At 44.8% G+C, this 17,150-nt stretch overlaps 1 protein-coding gene across 1 annotated transcript in view; it reads right to left on the bottom strand.

Annotated features, from left to right (window-relative positions):
- LOC137375034 (neuroligin-1-like) overlaps positions 1–17,150 on the bottom strand; it is a 280,017-nt gene that overhangs the window by 251,015 nt on the left and 11,852 nt on the right. Inside the window, exon 2 of the mRNA XM_068041657.1 lies at positions 4,101–4,239. The gene's annotated coding sequence lies outside the window, so the exon portion shown is untranslated. The remainder of the gene's footprint in view (positions 1–4,100; positions 4,240–17,150) is intronic.

Genomic DNA, 17,150 nt, shown 5'->3' with positions numbered 1-17,150 from the left:
TCCATTGCAATGCTCAGATGCTGCATGGTTTCTGCTTGTTCTGCAATGGAAGCTGAGACACCGGCCATTAGATGCTGCATCATGGTTGGATCTGCAAGTGTTCTCATGGAGTTAGCCACCACTTCCACACCGGAAAGGATAGGTTTCATGCTTTGCGCAAAGTCCTGTGCAAGGTTGGTGTAAACTCCTCCATATTCCTTGACAGTGACCCACGACTTTCTGGTAGGCATGCCAATTCACGAAGCATTTCTATGTGCATACCCATCAGTTTTATTCTGTACATCACCCTGTTGAAGTCCTCATCTGAGTCCTCTGCAGAAGAACTCACGTGCAATTTCATCCTCCAGTGAGCTGCCACCTGTGCTATCATTTGCCGTTGCCCTGGCTGCAGGCGACTTGTGCCCAGCATCTTACCATATGCAGATTCCACCTCTAAGCTACCCTTTAAAGTATGTGCAGTGTCAGAATCTGAGCTGGTGGCTGCAAGTGACAGAGTGAGTGACAGTGTTTCATCATCATCAGTCTCTTCTTCCTGCAACACTGCCTGGCCAGATTGCAGTTCTTGGGCATCTGACCCCTGCCAGATAGTTGCTGCTGCCTGCAGGTGTGCACCACCTTGTCATACAAGAGTGAAGGAAGTGTGTAAGTTGGTGCAGTGCCTGGCATAGTTGAATAGCTGGCGTTGTGTGCAAGCTATGTGAGATCTGGGTGTGAGGCTTGCAGTAGTGCTGAGTGTGTGAGGGTGAGGTGAAGTTATTAATATGAGGTACGAGTCATGGTTGATCGAGATTGTTAGGTGAGTGAAAAGGGGAGTGGTAAATTGAGTATTGTGTGAAGCTAGTGATTCATTTCTAAGGATATGGTATTTCCTTTAACACTCATGTGAACCTATTAAACCTCTTGTGGAGCTGCATCCAGGTCTTCGAGGCTACACTGCCGCCATTGACTGGGAGGGCTATCAGCCCCCACTGCCTTCCCAGTGTCTGTCTGCAGGGTCTCCAGGACCCCTGTCAGTAGAGGACCTCTATCCTTCTGTCCACCTCCTGCAACAAAGGTGTGTCAGAGAACCTTGGAGCCATTCTTGTCTTTCCCAGGTTAGACTCAATCTTAGAATGACTTCCAGCACCTGCACCAGCCGAAATGCACCTCCCCTTTAAGAGATCAAGCAGCATCTGTGCAGACAGAAACAGACTTAACATTTCAAATGTTAACTCTGTTTCTGTCTCCACAGATGCTACCTGACCAGTTGAGTATTTCCAGCATTTTCAGTTTTTATTTCAGATTTACAACAATCACATTATTTTGCTTTTGAGTCCCTTTAAGAGGTGTAGGCTGGCTTTATGTAGTACAGTCTCTCTTGACCTTGTGCTAGCCTCTCATGATTGTCTGCCCATCTGAGCGGGGGTCGCACATCCACCAACATGCTTAGTGCTGGCTGCAAGCAAAAAACATTGAAATGAGCATGCAGCACCAAGTTTGCATGCTGCCTGTATCCGATGCAACAGGTGCAGGTTTATCGCACATCGCGATCCGGTGCCCGTTTTCGGGTTTCATTGAATTTCATGCCAATAACGTTTGAGAAGGAAAATTGAGGATTCTAGAGACATATTTAGTGAAGAAATTTCAGATCCCTAAAGTAGAGGATGAACAGCTAGTGGTAACGAGAATAGCAGAGATGCAGTTTGTGATGGAATAATCATGGATTTGTGAAGGGTAAGTTATGTCTGATTAACCCAGTTGAATTGTTGGAGGAGGTCACTAGCATGATGAAGTATCTATGAATGGTACCTATATGGACTTCTAGAAGGTATCTGTTAAAATAAGCAAAAATAAGAGCACCTATAATTGGAGATAATTTGACAGGAGTCAATAATTGATTTGAAGTTAGGAGAGAGAGAGTAGGGATAAAGGAAACATTCTCTGATTGTTGGATGTGCCAAGTTGTGTGCACCAGGAATCAGTACCAGAGGGTCAGCTTTTCACCATGTTTTTCATCCATTCATGAGATATGGGTATCACTGGTAAGGCCAACCTTATTACTTATCCCTAATTGCCCTTGAGAAAGTGGTGGCGAGCTGCCTTCTTGAATCGCTGCAGTAACTGTATGAAGGTACTTTCAGTGCTGTTAGGAAGGGAGTTCCTGGATTTTGGCCCAATGACTATAAAGGAATAGCGATATATTTTCAAGTCGAGATGATATGGAGGGGAACTTGGGAGGTGATGGCGTTCCTATGCACCTACTGCTCTTGTTCTTCCAAGGGTAGAAGTCACTGGTTTAGGAGACACTGTTGAAGAAGCCTTGGTGGGTACTCGGAGATGGAAGCCACAAGGTCCTAGAGATCTGCCTATTTTAAGTCCTATTATTTTCTGCATTACCATTCTTTACTCATATATTAAATCCACTAAGCTCCTCCTTTGACCTATTTTTAGGATCACTGGTATTTGTTCTCTTCCTCCACTGTGAAAACTGATAAAGTAGTTAACAAGTTTACTATTACTATATTATCCATTAGTCTTGCCTGCCTTTAATAGGCTCAAATTTTCCTGTGCCACTCTCTTTCTCTTAATAATAATGTGGCTGTTGCCTACATGAGCCCCTGCAAATATTTTTTCACCTATTATTTTCTTTCTATCCCTTTACTCTTTATATAGCTCTCCAAATTTGCTAGATTTCCACTTTTCCTTACATCTGACCCAGATAATTAGAAACTAATGGGGGTGGGGGGGTGGATTTTTGATTTCTGCTGAAACAGGCATGAAGTTGGTAGTTACCACTCATCAGCAGCCACTATTGAGAGTCTGGAACCATTTTCTGGTTCAGGCCTCACTTGGATGCAGCTGGTGAGCTGCAGGTGCCAGACAGAGACGCTGTTACAGCTTGATTATTGTGGGAGGGTAATAAATAGGCTGTCTAGGCCGGCTGGCGGGTCAGGCCTGTGAGGAGGGGAAAGCCAATCACAAGATAGAGGGGTGAGCACAGTCCAAGAATGGGTCACAGTATTTTTGTGAAGCCAGGAGGAGAACTCCAAAAATTTCTAGGTCTTTGGTGAGGAAGACACCATGATTCCTTTAAGGATCGCTGGTTAGGTTCTTACCACTTGGGAGCTAAAAATTGCAAACAGCATCCCACAACCAGCACAGGAACCCAATGTTACATATCAGTAGTTTTCTTTTTACCAGAAACAGGTGGACGTCCTGCTCGCCCACTTACAGGTCTGGTTGAAAATTGCATCAGCCAAGCTTTGGGTGTCCGTTGTGGCAGTTGCCCGTTCTTCAGGTGAGAATCGGGTGGCTAATAGTTGAAAAGTCTCCCCGATAGGCTTTGCATTGAGTTTGGGCAAAATAACGCAAAATACATTATGGAGTAGCATAAAGGAAACCGCTATAGAAATGACTTATTAAGTACAGTCAGCATGAATTTATGAGATATGCCCTTCGTAGTGTAGCCACCACCAAAATTATTTAGATAAGGAAGCCTCACCCTCACCCTGCATACTCGGCTAGGGTCAGCATTGAAGGTTCCTGCTTAGCAGATCCCAGCATTTACCCTGTGATCAAAGGCCTGTGGATATTCAGGCCTATAGAAAAAAAATTTGCATCTATATAGTGCCTTTCGCGACTTCAAGATGTCCCAAAGCACTTTATATCCAAAGAAGCACATTTGAAGTGTAAATATGATGTTAATGTAGGAAACGCAGCAGCCAATTTGCGCACAGCAAAGTACACCAACAAAAAAAAAAACAGCAATGTTATAATGAGTAGATAATTTGTTTACGAGTGACGTTGGTTGAAGGAAAAATATTGGCCAGGACACTGTGGAGAACTGCCCTGATCATATTCAAATTAATGCCACAGGACCTTTTACAGTCATTTGAAGGGGCAGACGGGCTTTGGTTTAATGCCAAATCCAAAAAACAGCACCTCTGTGCAGCACTCCCTCAGTACTACACTGGAGTGTCAGGCTGTATTGTGGTCTCAAGGTTCTGGAGTGGGACATAAACCCATTATCTACTGACTCAGTCTAAGTCTGCAAAATTTATGCTAAGGTTCTATAAAACTTTTACCAGTTCTGATGAAGAGTCACAGACCTGAAACGTTACCTCTGTTTCTCTCTCCACAGATGCCGCCAGATCTGAGTATTTCCGGCACTTACTGTTCTCATTTCCTTGAGATTCTGGTCAGACCTTACTTCGAAGCCCACATGCAATTCTTATGACCACACTTCAAGTAAGTAAATACCTGCAGAGAACAACTTAAATCATTCCAAATGTAAAGGAGATGAGCATGGAGGAAAGATTAGAGAAGCTTAAGTTTTACTGTTGCAAGGAACGGTGGTTATGGGGCAATATCTCAGAGATAAAATAAGGGGTCATTTCCTGTCTTTATATTTCTGGTAGGAAGCTTCACCTGGTGGTAGTGCATAGCTGAAATGTGGGCATGTGTTGCAATTGATTTTCTGATCATTTGAGTTAAAGTTCAGAAAATAATGCCCAGTGCATGTTCACATATCCGGCACTTTAGGCTCCCCACCTACAGCATAAAGTAAGACAATTACTCCCACAAAATATTAAAAATGATATAGAAAATCTAAACCAAGGATATTGTTTTAAGGCCAATTGTGCCAACACCAGAGACGGTTATAAATTTAAAAGATTTTAAAACAGATCTTATAAAAATGGTGTTGAAAATATAAAATGATACACAAGTTAAGGTATTGGAGCAAAAGACATTAGGGGAGTGCAAGATGCTGTTAAATATTAGGCCGGATGAATTGAAACAACACAAACTATGCCCAATGAGTCAATTTACCTTTTCTAACTCCTGGCTTTTTCTTACATTCTTGGAACATTAACATTTGATAGGTAACCTTCAAGTCTGGCCCAAGTTACTCTGATGCTGAAGTATTTCACTGGAAGTCATTTATCTGTATCTCCAAGTATTTAGATTTCATGGGGAGAAATTGGATAAGGGATCATGATGTGCAATTACCCCAAATCCAGTTCCGTCGAGGCAGGTAGCGTGCAAACTTTGTAGTGCCTGCTTATCTGAATGATTTCAGCAGGCAGCCTAGCATGGAACATGCTGCTGGCTGACTGCATGCTCAACAGGGGACCTAGTAGTGTACATTGCTAGCGTGACACACAGCTAGCCTAAACCTCTTAAAAGGAGAGCTGCACTCGTGTAACAGAAACTGCTGTAACTGTCTTTCAAATGATTGACTGGAAGAAAAAGTGCAGCAAATAGAGTAAAAAGCATGAGAGCTCCCAGTTTTCTGATGTGGTGCTGCAGGCATTAGTGGTGGAGGTAGAAAGGAAGAAAGATGCCATGCTCCCACAGGGGCCCAGGAGGTACTAAATGCACACAGAAAAAGGCATGAAGGCCAATTCCCAGAGTCTGGTTCCGAAGACCTAACTACAGTGCCGGAAAAAGTTGAATGACCTCACCCGGGTGGTCAAGGTCAGTGAATACATCTTCACATGACATCGCCTTCCCACTGGTCAAAGCAGTATAGCTCTATCATTCACTCATCATGAATGAGGACTCAAGCCTAGCATTTAGGTACTTACCTCACCTTCAAATGTATCAATGCTGTCAGCCTCACACCCACCACTCTTTGCTTCCACATACCTCCAGCTATTCAGCTACGGCAGGCACATCACACAAACACATTGGAACACATTCGCTAGATATTCCTCTCTCTCTAGTTGGACAAGACCAACAGAACAAAAGGGAACAGCAAAGAACTGGCAGGGTACAAGCACACTGGCATCGACTGAGCCCTCTGGAGGAGACATTCCACTGCATCAGGGGGCTGGCTAAAGTCACTGCAGCCAGCATTGACGAAAACTTTCAGGATAATGTTACGTCCCTTCTCAAATCTCGCCTGACCCTCATCCTGCTATCTGGATGAAATGCAAGCTGTAAATGATGTGACCATGGACATCTTCCTTTCCAATCCACCCACTTCCCTCACACCAACCCTCCTTTTCTGCATTTCTGCTTTTAGATACCCAAGAATTACTGCCTGGATACCCACCGCAGCCTCATTGTGAAGGGCGAGAGCTGCACCACACCTCATGTGACATTCACAGCCACCAGCTCAGATACTGGCACTGCGCGCACTTCAAAGGGTAGTATAGAGTTAGAATCAGCATATGGTGAGTCATTGGGCACAAGTGGTCTGCAGCCTGGCTAGGGGGAAAAGGATAGTTTGTGTGCCAGCTCACTGGAAGGCAAGGATGCAGACAAGTTCTGCTGTGGAGGACCCCGATGGGGTGGTGTACAGGAGAATGCTCATGGCCATGCAGGGTGAGATGCTTGGTGCATTGGCAAGCCTGCCACAGAGTCTCTTTCATTGTCGAGGAGCATGGAGAGTCTATCTCCAACTTGGCACAGAGCTTGGAGTCCATCCTTTCCGGCGTGAAAGTGGTGATCAACTCCATTACAGCACTTGTGGACCTACCTGTGATATAGGGGGCTGACCAATGTCTCAGCTTTCATTGCAGCACAGACAGAAACCACCCAACGTTTCAATGCTGCAATGGAAACTCAAACCAAGAACATGAGACCCATGCATGTTGCCATGCAAGCTCAGCTTGTTGCCACACAGGTTCAGGCTGCTGCCATCATGGCTGTGCATACCGCTGCTCAAAAGAGGCATGCATGCTCTAACAGTGGTCCAGCAATCTGTCCTCCAATAGATTACTCGAATTGCTGAGATGCCACCCAAGGGAGAAGTGCCAGTAGCTCTGTGCTGCACAAACCTGTTGTCCCCTCTCAGGATGATAGTATTCACGCACCCACCACTGTCAGCGCCCTTGTTGTTGACTTTCAGGCAGCCAACATCAACTGTAGCCACCCTTGAGGTTGTGCAATTCGAAGCCAGGCCCAGAGCTGTTCAATTTCATCCGGCAAGGCCATCTGCAGTATGCCCCAGTGAAACTCAGCAACTTTCCACCAGCCATGCTGCAATCATTGGGGTAACTCTGTGCAGGAGCACTAGGACAGGAAAAGGCACCAAGAGAATGCACAAGGGTGAATAGTTCAATTTTGTATGTATTATCGGATGTGTTTTTGGATAAAGTTGTTATGGATTTTTCTTTGTTGGTGGCTTTCATTTCAGGACTTCGGCCATAAGGCGGCAGATGAACTGGAATTGGGAAATATTGGAGCAACTGTGATTTTTGGATGTCATCTTAGGGGAACTGGAGTTTCAGTATCTGCTCATGGACAGTTCTTCCATAGTGAAGAGGTTCCAGATGCCTCCACCCTTCCTCCTCCTGTGTACTGTTTTCCCTCTCTGCTGTTTGTGTTCCATTTTCAAATCATGCTACAGCCCATTACTGAAGCACACTTTCAGCTGACAGGCCTTTCAATTCCTCTGAACACCTTGTCAAGATCCAGCACCACTCCCTTGAAAATCCAAAAAGTTTGCAAAATTCCTTCAACTATCAACACAGTACTTCCACTAACTCTGCACCAGCAAAACTAAGTTAAAAGAACCTTCCTGGATGCTGGACAGTTGTCCCTTTAAATAACACTAGTTGGCGGCGGGAGGGGGGGGGGGTTCCCCTCAAGCAGTTGAACACATGTTCAGTTGGGAGTGTTTAAGAGAGGGCATTAGGTGGACCTATGTGGTCCAAAATGCATATCATGCATCAATTCTGCCTTAGAGGCTGTTTGATGCCACAGTCTGCCCATTCTGCATGTGTATAGTGCACACATGGCACGCCCGCACTAGTGCGTCTGTCAGGGCATGCTGCATCAACCACACTGGAGGTGGCCAGAAGCGTTGTGGTTGCCATTGTTTCACTTTGGAGCATCTGTGGCACTATGGAGCCCAATTAATGTTGCACTGTAAAGTATGTGAAGGGCTCTAACCTAGGCATATCTGGAGCATCTCCTACAAGCTTAAAAATGAACAAGACACTCAATTTGGCATACCTTCTTTCTGCTTCTTTCAATAATCAGGAGGGAGACACCAGTAGTAAAAGTTTCTCTCCACATTGCTGCAGTTATACACTTCTCAAACCATAACTGCTTGCACCTGCACTCACTACTATAGACATCAGAAAACATTAGCACTGTGCTGCTAGTATCATTTCCTAAGTTTCTCAAATGCATATTTCTGGGCATGTTTCCAAACCTATATGCCTCAAGTAAGGCAGTCATTGTATACATAACAGATGACAGCTCTGGCAGAAAGCTGCTTAAGTAGTTTATCATCCCTGAAACTTGGCATAATATACAATGTTGTTGGGGGAAGAAATTTCCCCAACAGCCTTAAATTTACATGGATGCAGTTTAACATGGATCAGGTATTCTTATGCAGTTGTTGTTTGTCTCTGTTCAATTTCAGTCTCAATTCCAGAACAATGTTCAATACCGTTTTCAAATCCACATTATGGATTGTAGCCAATTCTCCAAACACAGGTTTGTGATCCATAGCAGCTACAATTTCTTCCAATTTCTTACACACTCCATAAATTTTGTGCAGCAATATTTTTGCTGTTGACATAATTCCTAATGGGACTTGGCAGAAACAAAATCTACTGAATAAGGATCAAACAAAAAGAAACACATGGTCCAGCCACTTAGGTACCCTTTCATGGAGGAAGAATTAATACTCCCTATTTCACAGCGCCATTCATAAAAACATACGAATTAGGTTCAGAAGTAGGTCATTCAGCCCCTCGAGCCTACGCCGCCATTCAACAAGATCATGGCTGATATGCTTGCGTTTCGAATTCCACACTCCCATCTACCCCCGATAACCTTTGATTCCCTTGTCTAAAATGAATCGACTTCCGCCTTAAAAATATTCAATGACCCCGCCTCCACCACCTTCTGACGAAGAGTTCCAAAGTCGCACAAACCTCAGAGAGAAAAAATTCTCCTCATCTCTGTCCTAAAAGGGCGACCCCTAATTTTAAAATAGTGCCCCCTAGTTCTTCATCTTTTCAGATTCACACCGATCCAGCCTTTTCCATTCTTTATGACAGGTAGAGAAATTACAACATAGAAAGAGGTTCATCAGCCCAATCATGTGTACCTTCTGTGTAAGCAGTGGACCTAATCAAATATTCACTTTATTCCCCTTTCCTTCACCCACTTGTATAAGGTATTCTTATTCTTAAATGTTGGCATGGTCTCTACTTCAATCACTGACCTTAGGAAAAAAAAATTCCACACCCTCACAACCTTCTCTGTAAAAAGGTTATACCTGCTCGCAGTCTTAAATATCTTATATTTAATCTTATATCTGTATACCCTCATTCATTGTAGACCCTTCAACCACTCGAAATAATCAGTCAGTCTGTCAGATCCCCAATATTTCATTTCATCTGCGCAGCCACACAGCAATCTGAAAGTTCCCGTATAGGACAGGACATGCACAAGTTGGCATGCGTGGCTGCGGAATAGGAACATAGGAACACAGGAGTAGGCCATTCAGACCATCGAGCCTGCTCCACCATTCAATACGATCACAGCTGATCATCCAATTCAATGCCTTTTTCCCACACTATCCCCATATCCCCTTATATCATTTGTTATGATCCTGTAGTTTTTTTGGGGGAAGAATGCGGTGTGTGCCTTTAAGGCTGGGCAAAGGAGCTGTACTGCTTTAAGGCAGCAGGCTCCAGAAGCTGAATCAAAGAATGCATTTTCATTGCCCCGGGATACAGCCATTTGGAGTCTGCGATTCAATAGGTGCATTCTCGTTGCCTTGGATACAGCCACGCGGACTGAGCATCGGGAGATACATTTGTTACAATTTAATTTTGAACTGGCTTATAGTGCACAGCCTATTCTAACAGAAAAACAGACAGACAGCTGTGTGTTAGCACCTGAAAGGCGAGCACTCAGACCATTTAAACTGAAGTAAGAGCATTTAGTCTGTTTGTTTATTATTCTCTCTCAAAATTCTAAAAAGTCAAGCCAAAACAGAGATCGCTGAGCATTTAAACTGAAGGAAGGGAAGTTAGACTGTGACAATCTTTTATCCCTCAAAAATTCTGAAGCCAAATCCATTTATTAAAAAGCATTTGCAAGTTGTCAATTGTAGAAATTCATCGCTGGAGAAGGAAAGTAACAATTTCGACTTCTGGATTAGACTGCGGACTGTTCTACTGCTGAAGAACCTTTTTTCCCCATTGGACGGCTGTGAGGACTTCAAGCAGCCTTGGACTGTTTCACATCCGGCAGGAGCATACATTTGCAAGGACTCTAATTTTTTCTATTTTAAATGTTATTTATATCTTCGTAGTGTTTAAGTATTTAGTTTTTCTAATTAAACAGTTAATTTGTTGATTTAAAGACACCTGGTTTGGTGAGCCTCATTCAGGGGTTAATAGATGGTACAATTTGGCTGGGTCTTTCTTTAATTTGGAAAGTTTAAAATGATATGTTAGGCGATCTGTGGAGGGCCAGGATTGAATTAACAGTGCGTTTCTCCCATCACAATCAGAATATTCTGACTGGGGGCTTTGATTGAAATGGTCAGACATAACACATTGGTATTTAGAAATCTGTCAATCTCTGTTTTAAACATACTCATGACTGAGCTTCCACAGCTGTCTGGGGTAGAGAATTGCAAAGATTCACAACCCTTTGCATAAAGAAATTTCTCCTCATCTTGGTCCTAAGTGGCTTCACCCTTATTTTGAAATTGTATCCCCTGGTTCTAGACTCCACATCCAGGGGAAACATCTTACCTGCATTTACTCTGTCTATCCCTTTAAGTATTTTGTAAGTTTCAATAAGATCACCTTTCATTCTTCGAAACTCTAGAGAATACAAGCCCAGTTTCCCCACTCTCTCTTCATAGGACAGTCCTGCCATCCTGGGAACAAGTTTGGTGAACCTTTGTTGCACTCCCTCTATGGCAATAATATCCTTTCCAAGGTAAGGGGACCTTACACAGTACTCCAGGTGCAGTCTAACCAAGGTTCTATACAATTGAAGCAAGACTTCGCTACTCCTGTACTCAAATCCTCTTGCGATAAAGACTAACATATCATTAGCCTTCCTAATTGCTTGCTGCACCTGCATGTTAGCTTTCAGTGACTTATTGACAAGACACCAGATCCCTTTGTACATCTACACTTTCTAATCTCTTACCATTTAAGAAATACTCTGCACAGCTATTCCTCCTACCAAAGTGGATAACCTCACATTTTTCCACATTATATTCCATCTGCCATGTTCTTGCCCACTCACTAAGTCTGCCTAAATCCCCTTGAAGCTCCTTTGCATCTTCCTCACAACACACATTCCCACCTAATATTGTGTCATCCATGAACTGGGAAATATTACATTTGGTCCCCACATCTTAATCATTGATATATATGTGGTGAACAGCTGGAGCCCAAGTACTGATTCTTGCGGTACCCCACTAGTCACAGCCTGCCAATGCGACAATGACCCGTTTAAACCTACTCTTAAAAAAAAGTAAAGGAGCCGCACACTTAAACAAATCAGGATAAGACTGATAAGGCAGCAATTGACCGGATTGGATTTGTCCTGCTTTTTGTGCGCAGGACATACCTGGGCAATTTTCCACATTGCCGGGGGCAGATGTCAGTGTTGTAGCTGAACTGGAACAGCTTGGCTAGGGGCACAGCTAGTTCTGGAGTCTTCCGTACTATTGCCTTCAGCCATTTCTTGATATCATGTGGAATGAATCGGATTGGCTGAAGACTGACATCTGTGATGCTGGGGATCTCAGGAGGAGGCCGAGATGAATCATCCACGAGGCACTTCTGCTGAAGATGAATGCAAATGTTTCAGCCTTGTCGTTTGTACTGATGTGCTGGGCTCCCCAATCGTTAAGGATGGGGATGTTTGTGGAGCCTCCGCCTCCTGGCGGATATTTAACTGTCCACCACCATTCACGACTGGATGTGGCAAGACTGCAGAGCTTAGATCTGATCCGTTGGTTGTGGGATCGCACAGCCCTATCTATTGCATGCTGCTTCCACTGTTTGGCATGCAAGTAGTCCTGTGTTTTAGCTTCACCAGGCTAACACCTCATTTTTAAGTATTCCTGGTGCTGCTCCTGGCATGCCCACCTGCACTTTTCATTGAACAAGGGTTGGTTCCCCCTGCTTGATAGTAATGGTAGAGTGAGAGATATGCCAGGACATGAGATTACAGATTGTGGTTGAATACAATTCTGTTGCTGCTGATGGCCCACAGCGCCTCATGGATGCCCAGTTTTGAGTTGCTAGATCTGTTCAAAATATAGTGCCACACAACAGGATGGTGGGTACCCTCATTGTGAAGATGGGACTTTGTCTCCACAAGGACTGTGCGGCAGTCACTCCTACCAACACTGTCATGGACAGATGCATCTGCGATAGGTAGATTGGTGAGGACGAGGTCAAGTAGGTTTTTCCCTCTTGTTGGTTCCCTCGCCACCTGCTGCAGACCCAATCTAGCAGTTATGTCCTACCGAGCCACTCTCGGTGTTTGACATTGAAGTCCCCCACCCAGAGTACATTTTGTGCCCTTGCTACCCTCAGTGCTTCTTCCAACTGGTGTTCAACATGGAGCAGTACTGATACATCAGCTGAGGCGGGGGTGCGATAGGTGGTAATCAGCAGCAGGTTTCCTTGCCCATGTTTGACCTGATGCCATGAGACTTCAAAGGATCCTGAATCAATGTTGAGGACTCCCAGGGCAACTCCCTCCTGACTATATACCACTGTGCCGCCACCTCTGGTGGGTCTGTCCTGCTGGTGGGACAGGACATACCCACAGATGGTGATGCTGGTGTCTGGAACATAGTCTGCAAGGCATGATTCTGTGGGTATGACTGAGTCAGCCTGTTGCTTGACTCATCTGTGGGACAGCTCTCCCAACTTTGGCACATCCCCAGATGTTAGTAAGGAAGACTTTGCAGGGTCAACAGGGCTGGGTTTGCCTTTGTCGTTTCCAGTGCCTCGGTCAGTTTATATTCTGTTGCACTGAAGTTATTATCTCACCAATAAAACATAGACGTAAATAAACTAATATTTAATGAAACACACCAGTTAGTTTGAAGAGTGCATCTACACCTTAATGCCCATAAAATAGAAAATTACTGCTTTGTGCACACACTATAGAGTGGTGGAGCCATGTTCAATTGAGGCAGTCAAAACGGAATTAGACTGTTACCTGAAAAAGAAGAATGTGCAGTGTTACGGGGAGAGGGAAAAGGGTGAAGGGCATTCGGTGAATTGCTCATTCGGAGAGCCGGTGCAGATGCGATGGGCCAAATGGCCTCCTTCTGCACTGCAACAATTCTATGATTCTACTACAGTTGCTCCGGGTTCTCCTCTTCTGTATTTGCACACCCCACCCCAATAATTTACTTGACTAACAGGCCACCAGAGATTCGTCCACTGGAAACCAGGAAGCTGCAACGAGATGCACATTTCAGGTAGACAGCTTCACCACATATGTGTTAATGAAGCCCTGCTGTTAAAATGGACCAATCTTTGCACAGCACTTCCCGGGCAACAGGCCAAACGTACAGGAGTTAAATTTGCTTTTTAATTCTGCTAAGCTTCTCTGGTCTTCGGCCATACATCCAGGCAGCGGGAAGGTTAAAAGAGGAAAATAGACTCCTAGACAGTTTATATTCTGTTGCATTGAAGTTATTATCTCAACAATAAAACATGGAAGTAAACTGATATTTAATGAAATGTACAAAGAACAAAGAACAGTACAGCACAGGAACAGGCCATTCGGCCCTCCAAGCCTGCGCCGATCTTGATGCCTGTCTAAACTAAAACCTTCTGCACTTCTGGGGACCGTATCCCTCTATTCCCATCCGATTCATTTATTTGTCAAGATGCCTCTTAAACGTCGCTATCGTACCTGCTTCCACCACCTCCCCCGGTAGCAAGTTCCAGGCACTCACCACCCTCTGTGTAAAGAACTTGCCTCGCACATCCCCTCTAAACTTTGCCCCTCGCACCTTAAACCTATGTCCCCTAGTAACTGGCTCTTCCACCCTGGGAAAAAGCTTCTGACTATTCACTCTGTCCATGCCACTCATAACTTTGTAAACCTCTATCATGTCGCCCCTCCACCTCCGTCGTTCCAGTGAAAACAATCCAAATTTATCCAACCTCTCCTCATAGCTAATGCCCTCCAGACCAGGCAACATCCTGATAAACCTCTTCTGTACCCTCTCCACGTCCTTCTGGTAATGTGGCGACCAGAATTGCACGCAATATTCTAAGTGTGGCCTAACTAATGTTCTGTACAGCTGCAGCATGATTTGCAACTTTTATACTCCATGCCCCGACCGATGAAGGCAAGCATGCCTATGCCTTCATGACTACCTTATCCACCTGCGTTGCCACTTTCAGTGACCTGTGGACCTGTATGCCCAGATCTCTCTGCCTGTCAATACTCCGAAGGGTTCTGCCATTTACTGTATACTTCCCACCTGTATTAGATCTTCCAAAATGCATTACCTCACATTTGTCTGGATTAAACTCCATCTGCCATTTCTCCGCCCAAGTCTCCAACCGATCTATATCCTGCTGTATCCTCTGACAATCCTCATCACTATCCGCAACTCCACCAACCTTTGTGTCGTCCGCAAACTTACTAATCAGACCAGCTACATTTTCCTCCAAATCATTTACATATATTACAATCAGCAAAGGTCCCAGCACTGATCCCTGCGGAACACCTCTAGTCACATCCCTCCACTCAGAAAAGCACCCTTCCACTGCTACCCTCTGTCTTCCATGACTGAGCTAGTTCTGTATCCATCTTGCTAGCACACTTCTGATCCCATGTGACTTCACCTTTTGTACCAGTCTGCCATGAGGGACCTTGTCAAAGGCTTTACTGAAGTCCACATAGACAACATCCACTGCCCTTCCTTCATCAATCATCTTCATCACTTCCTCAAAAAACTCAATCAAGAAGTGTCAGAAATAAGGGTGATGAACTTAGAGCATGGATCAGTACTTGGAGCTACGATAATAAAAGCAAAATACTGCAGATGCTGGAAATCTGAAATAAAAACAAGAAATGCTGGAATCACTCAGCAGGTCTGGCAGCATCTGATGTTGTGGCCATTACGGAGACTTGGATATCACAGGGGCAGGAATGGATGTTGGATGTTCCGGGGTTTAGATGTTCCAAAAGGAATAGGGAGGGAGGTAAACGAGGTGGGGGAGTGGCATTGCTAATCAGGGATAGTATCACAGCTGCAGAAAGGGAGGTCGTCGAGGAGGGTTTGTCGACTAGTCATTATGGGTGGAAGTCAGAAACAGGAAAGGAGCAGTCACTTTGTTGGGAGTTTTCTATAGACCCCCCAATAGCAACAAAGACACGGAGGAACAGATTGGGAGGCAGATTTTGGAAAGGTGCAGAAGTAACACGGTTGTGGTCATGGGTGACTTCAACTTCCCTAATATTGATTGGAACCTCCTTAGTGCAAATAGTTTGGATGGAGCAGTTTTTGTCAGGTGTGTCCAGGAAGGTTTCCTGACTCAATAAGTAGATAGGCCGACGAGAGGGGAGGCTATGTTGGACATGGTGCTTGGCAACGAACCAGGCCAGGTGGCAGATCTCTCGGTGGGAGAGCATTTCGGTGATAGTGATCACAACTCCCTGACCTTTACTATAGTCATGGAGAGGGACAGGAGCAGACGGGATGGGAAAATATTTAATTGGGGGAGGGGGAATTACAATGCTATTAGGCAGGAACTGGGGAGCATAAACTGGGAACAGATGTTCTCAGGGAAATGCACGACAGAAATGTGGAGGTTGTTTAGGGAGCACTTGCTGCGACTGCTGGATAGGTTTGTCCCAATGAGGCAAGGAAGGGATGGTAGGGTGAAGGAACCTTGGATGACTAGAGATGTGGAAAAGCTAGTCAAGAGGAAGAAGGAAGCTTACTTAAGGTTGAGGAAGCAAGGATCAGACAGGGCTCTAGAAGGTTACAAGGTAGCCAGGAAGGAACTGAAGAATGGACTTAGGAGAGCTAGAAGGGGACATGAAAAAGTCTTGGTGGGTAGGATTAAGGAAAATCCCAAGGCGTTCTACACTTACGTGAGGAACAAGAGGATGGCCAGGGTGAGGGTAGGGCCGATCAGGGATAGTGGAGGGAACTTGTGCCTGGAGTCGGAGGAGGTAGGGGAGGTCCTAAATGAATACTTTGCTTCAGTATTCACTGTGAGAGGGACCTGGTCGTTTGTGAGGACAGCGTGGAACAGGCTGATATGCTCGAACAGGTTGAGGTTAAGAGAGAGGATGTGCTGGAAATTTTGAATGATATGAGGACAGATAAGTCCCCAGGGCCAGATGGGATATACCCAAGGATATTATGGGAAGCAAGGGAAGAAATTTCTGCGCCTTTGGCGTTGATCTTTGTGTCCTCACTGTCCACTGGAGTAGTACCGGATGATTGGAGGGTGGCAAATGTTGTTCCCTTGTTCAAGAAAGGGAATAGGGATAACTCTGGGAATTATAGACCAGTCAGTCTTATGTCGGTAGTGGGCAAATTATTGGAGAGGATTCTGAGAGACTGGATTTATGATTATTTGGAAAAGCATGGTTTGATTAGAGACAGTCAGCATGCCTTTGTGAGGGGCAGGTCATGCCTCACAAGCCTTATTGAATTCTTTGAAGATGTGACAAAACACATTGATGAAGGAAGAGCAGTGGATGTGGTGTATATGGATTTTAGCAAGGCGTTTGATAAGGTTCCCCATGGTAGGCTCATTCAGAAACTGAGGAGGCATGGGATACAGGGAAAGTTGGCTGTCTGGATACAGAATTGGCTGGCCCATAGAAGACAGAGGGTGGTAGTAGATGGAAAGTATTCAGCATGGAGCACGGTGACCAGTGGTGTTCCGCAGGGATCTGTTCTGTGACCTCTGCTCTTTGTGATTTTTATAAATGACTTGGATGAGGAAGTGGAAGGCTGGGTTAGCAAGTTTGCCAATGACACGAAGGTTGTTGGAGTTGTGGATAGTGTGGAAGGCTGTTGTAGGATGCAACGGGACATTGACAGGATGCAGAGCTGGGCTGAGAAGTGGCATATGGAGTTCAACCTGGAAAAGTGTGAAGTGATTAATTTTGGAAGGTTGAATTTGAATGCAGAATACAGGCTTAAAGACAGGATTCTTGGTAGTGTG

Source organism: Heterodontus francisci, chromosome 11 (assembly GCF_036365525.1).
Source record: "Heterodontus francisci isolate sHetFra1 chromosome 11, sHetFra1.hap1, whole genome shotgun sequence".
Lineage (NCBI taxonomy): Eukaryota > Metazoa > Chordata > Chondrichthyes > Heterodontiformes > Heterodontidae > Heterodontus > Heterodontus francisci.
This window is presented reverse-complemented; position numbering and strand designations above follow the sequence as displayed.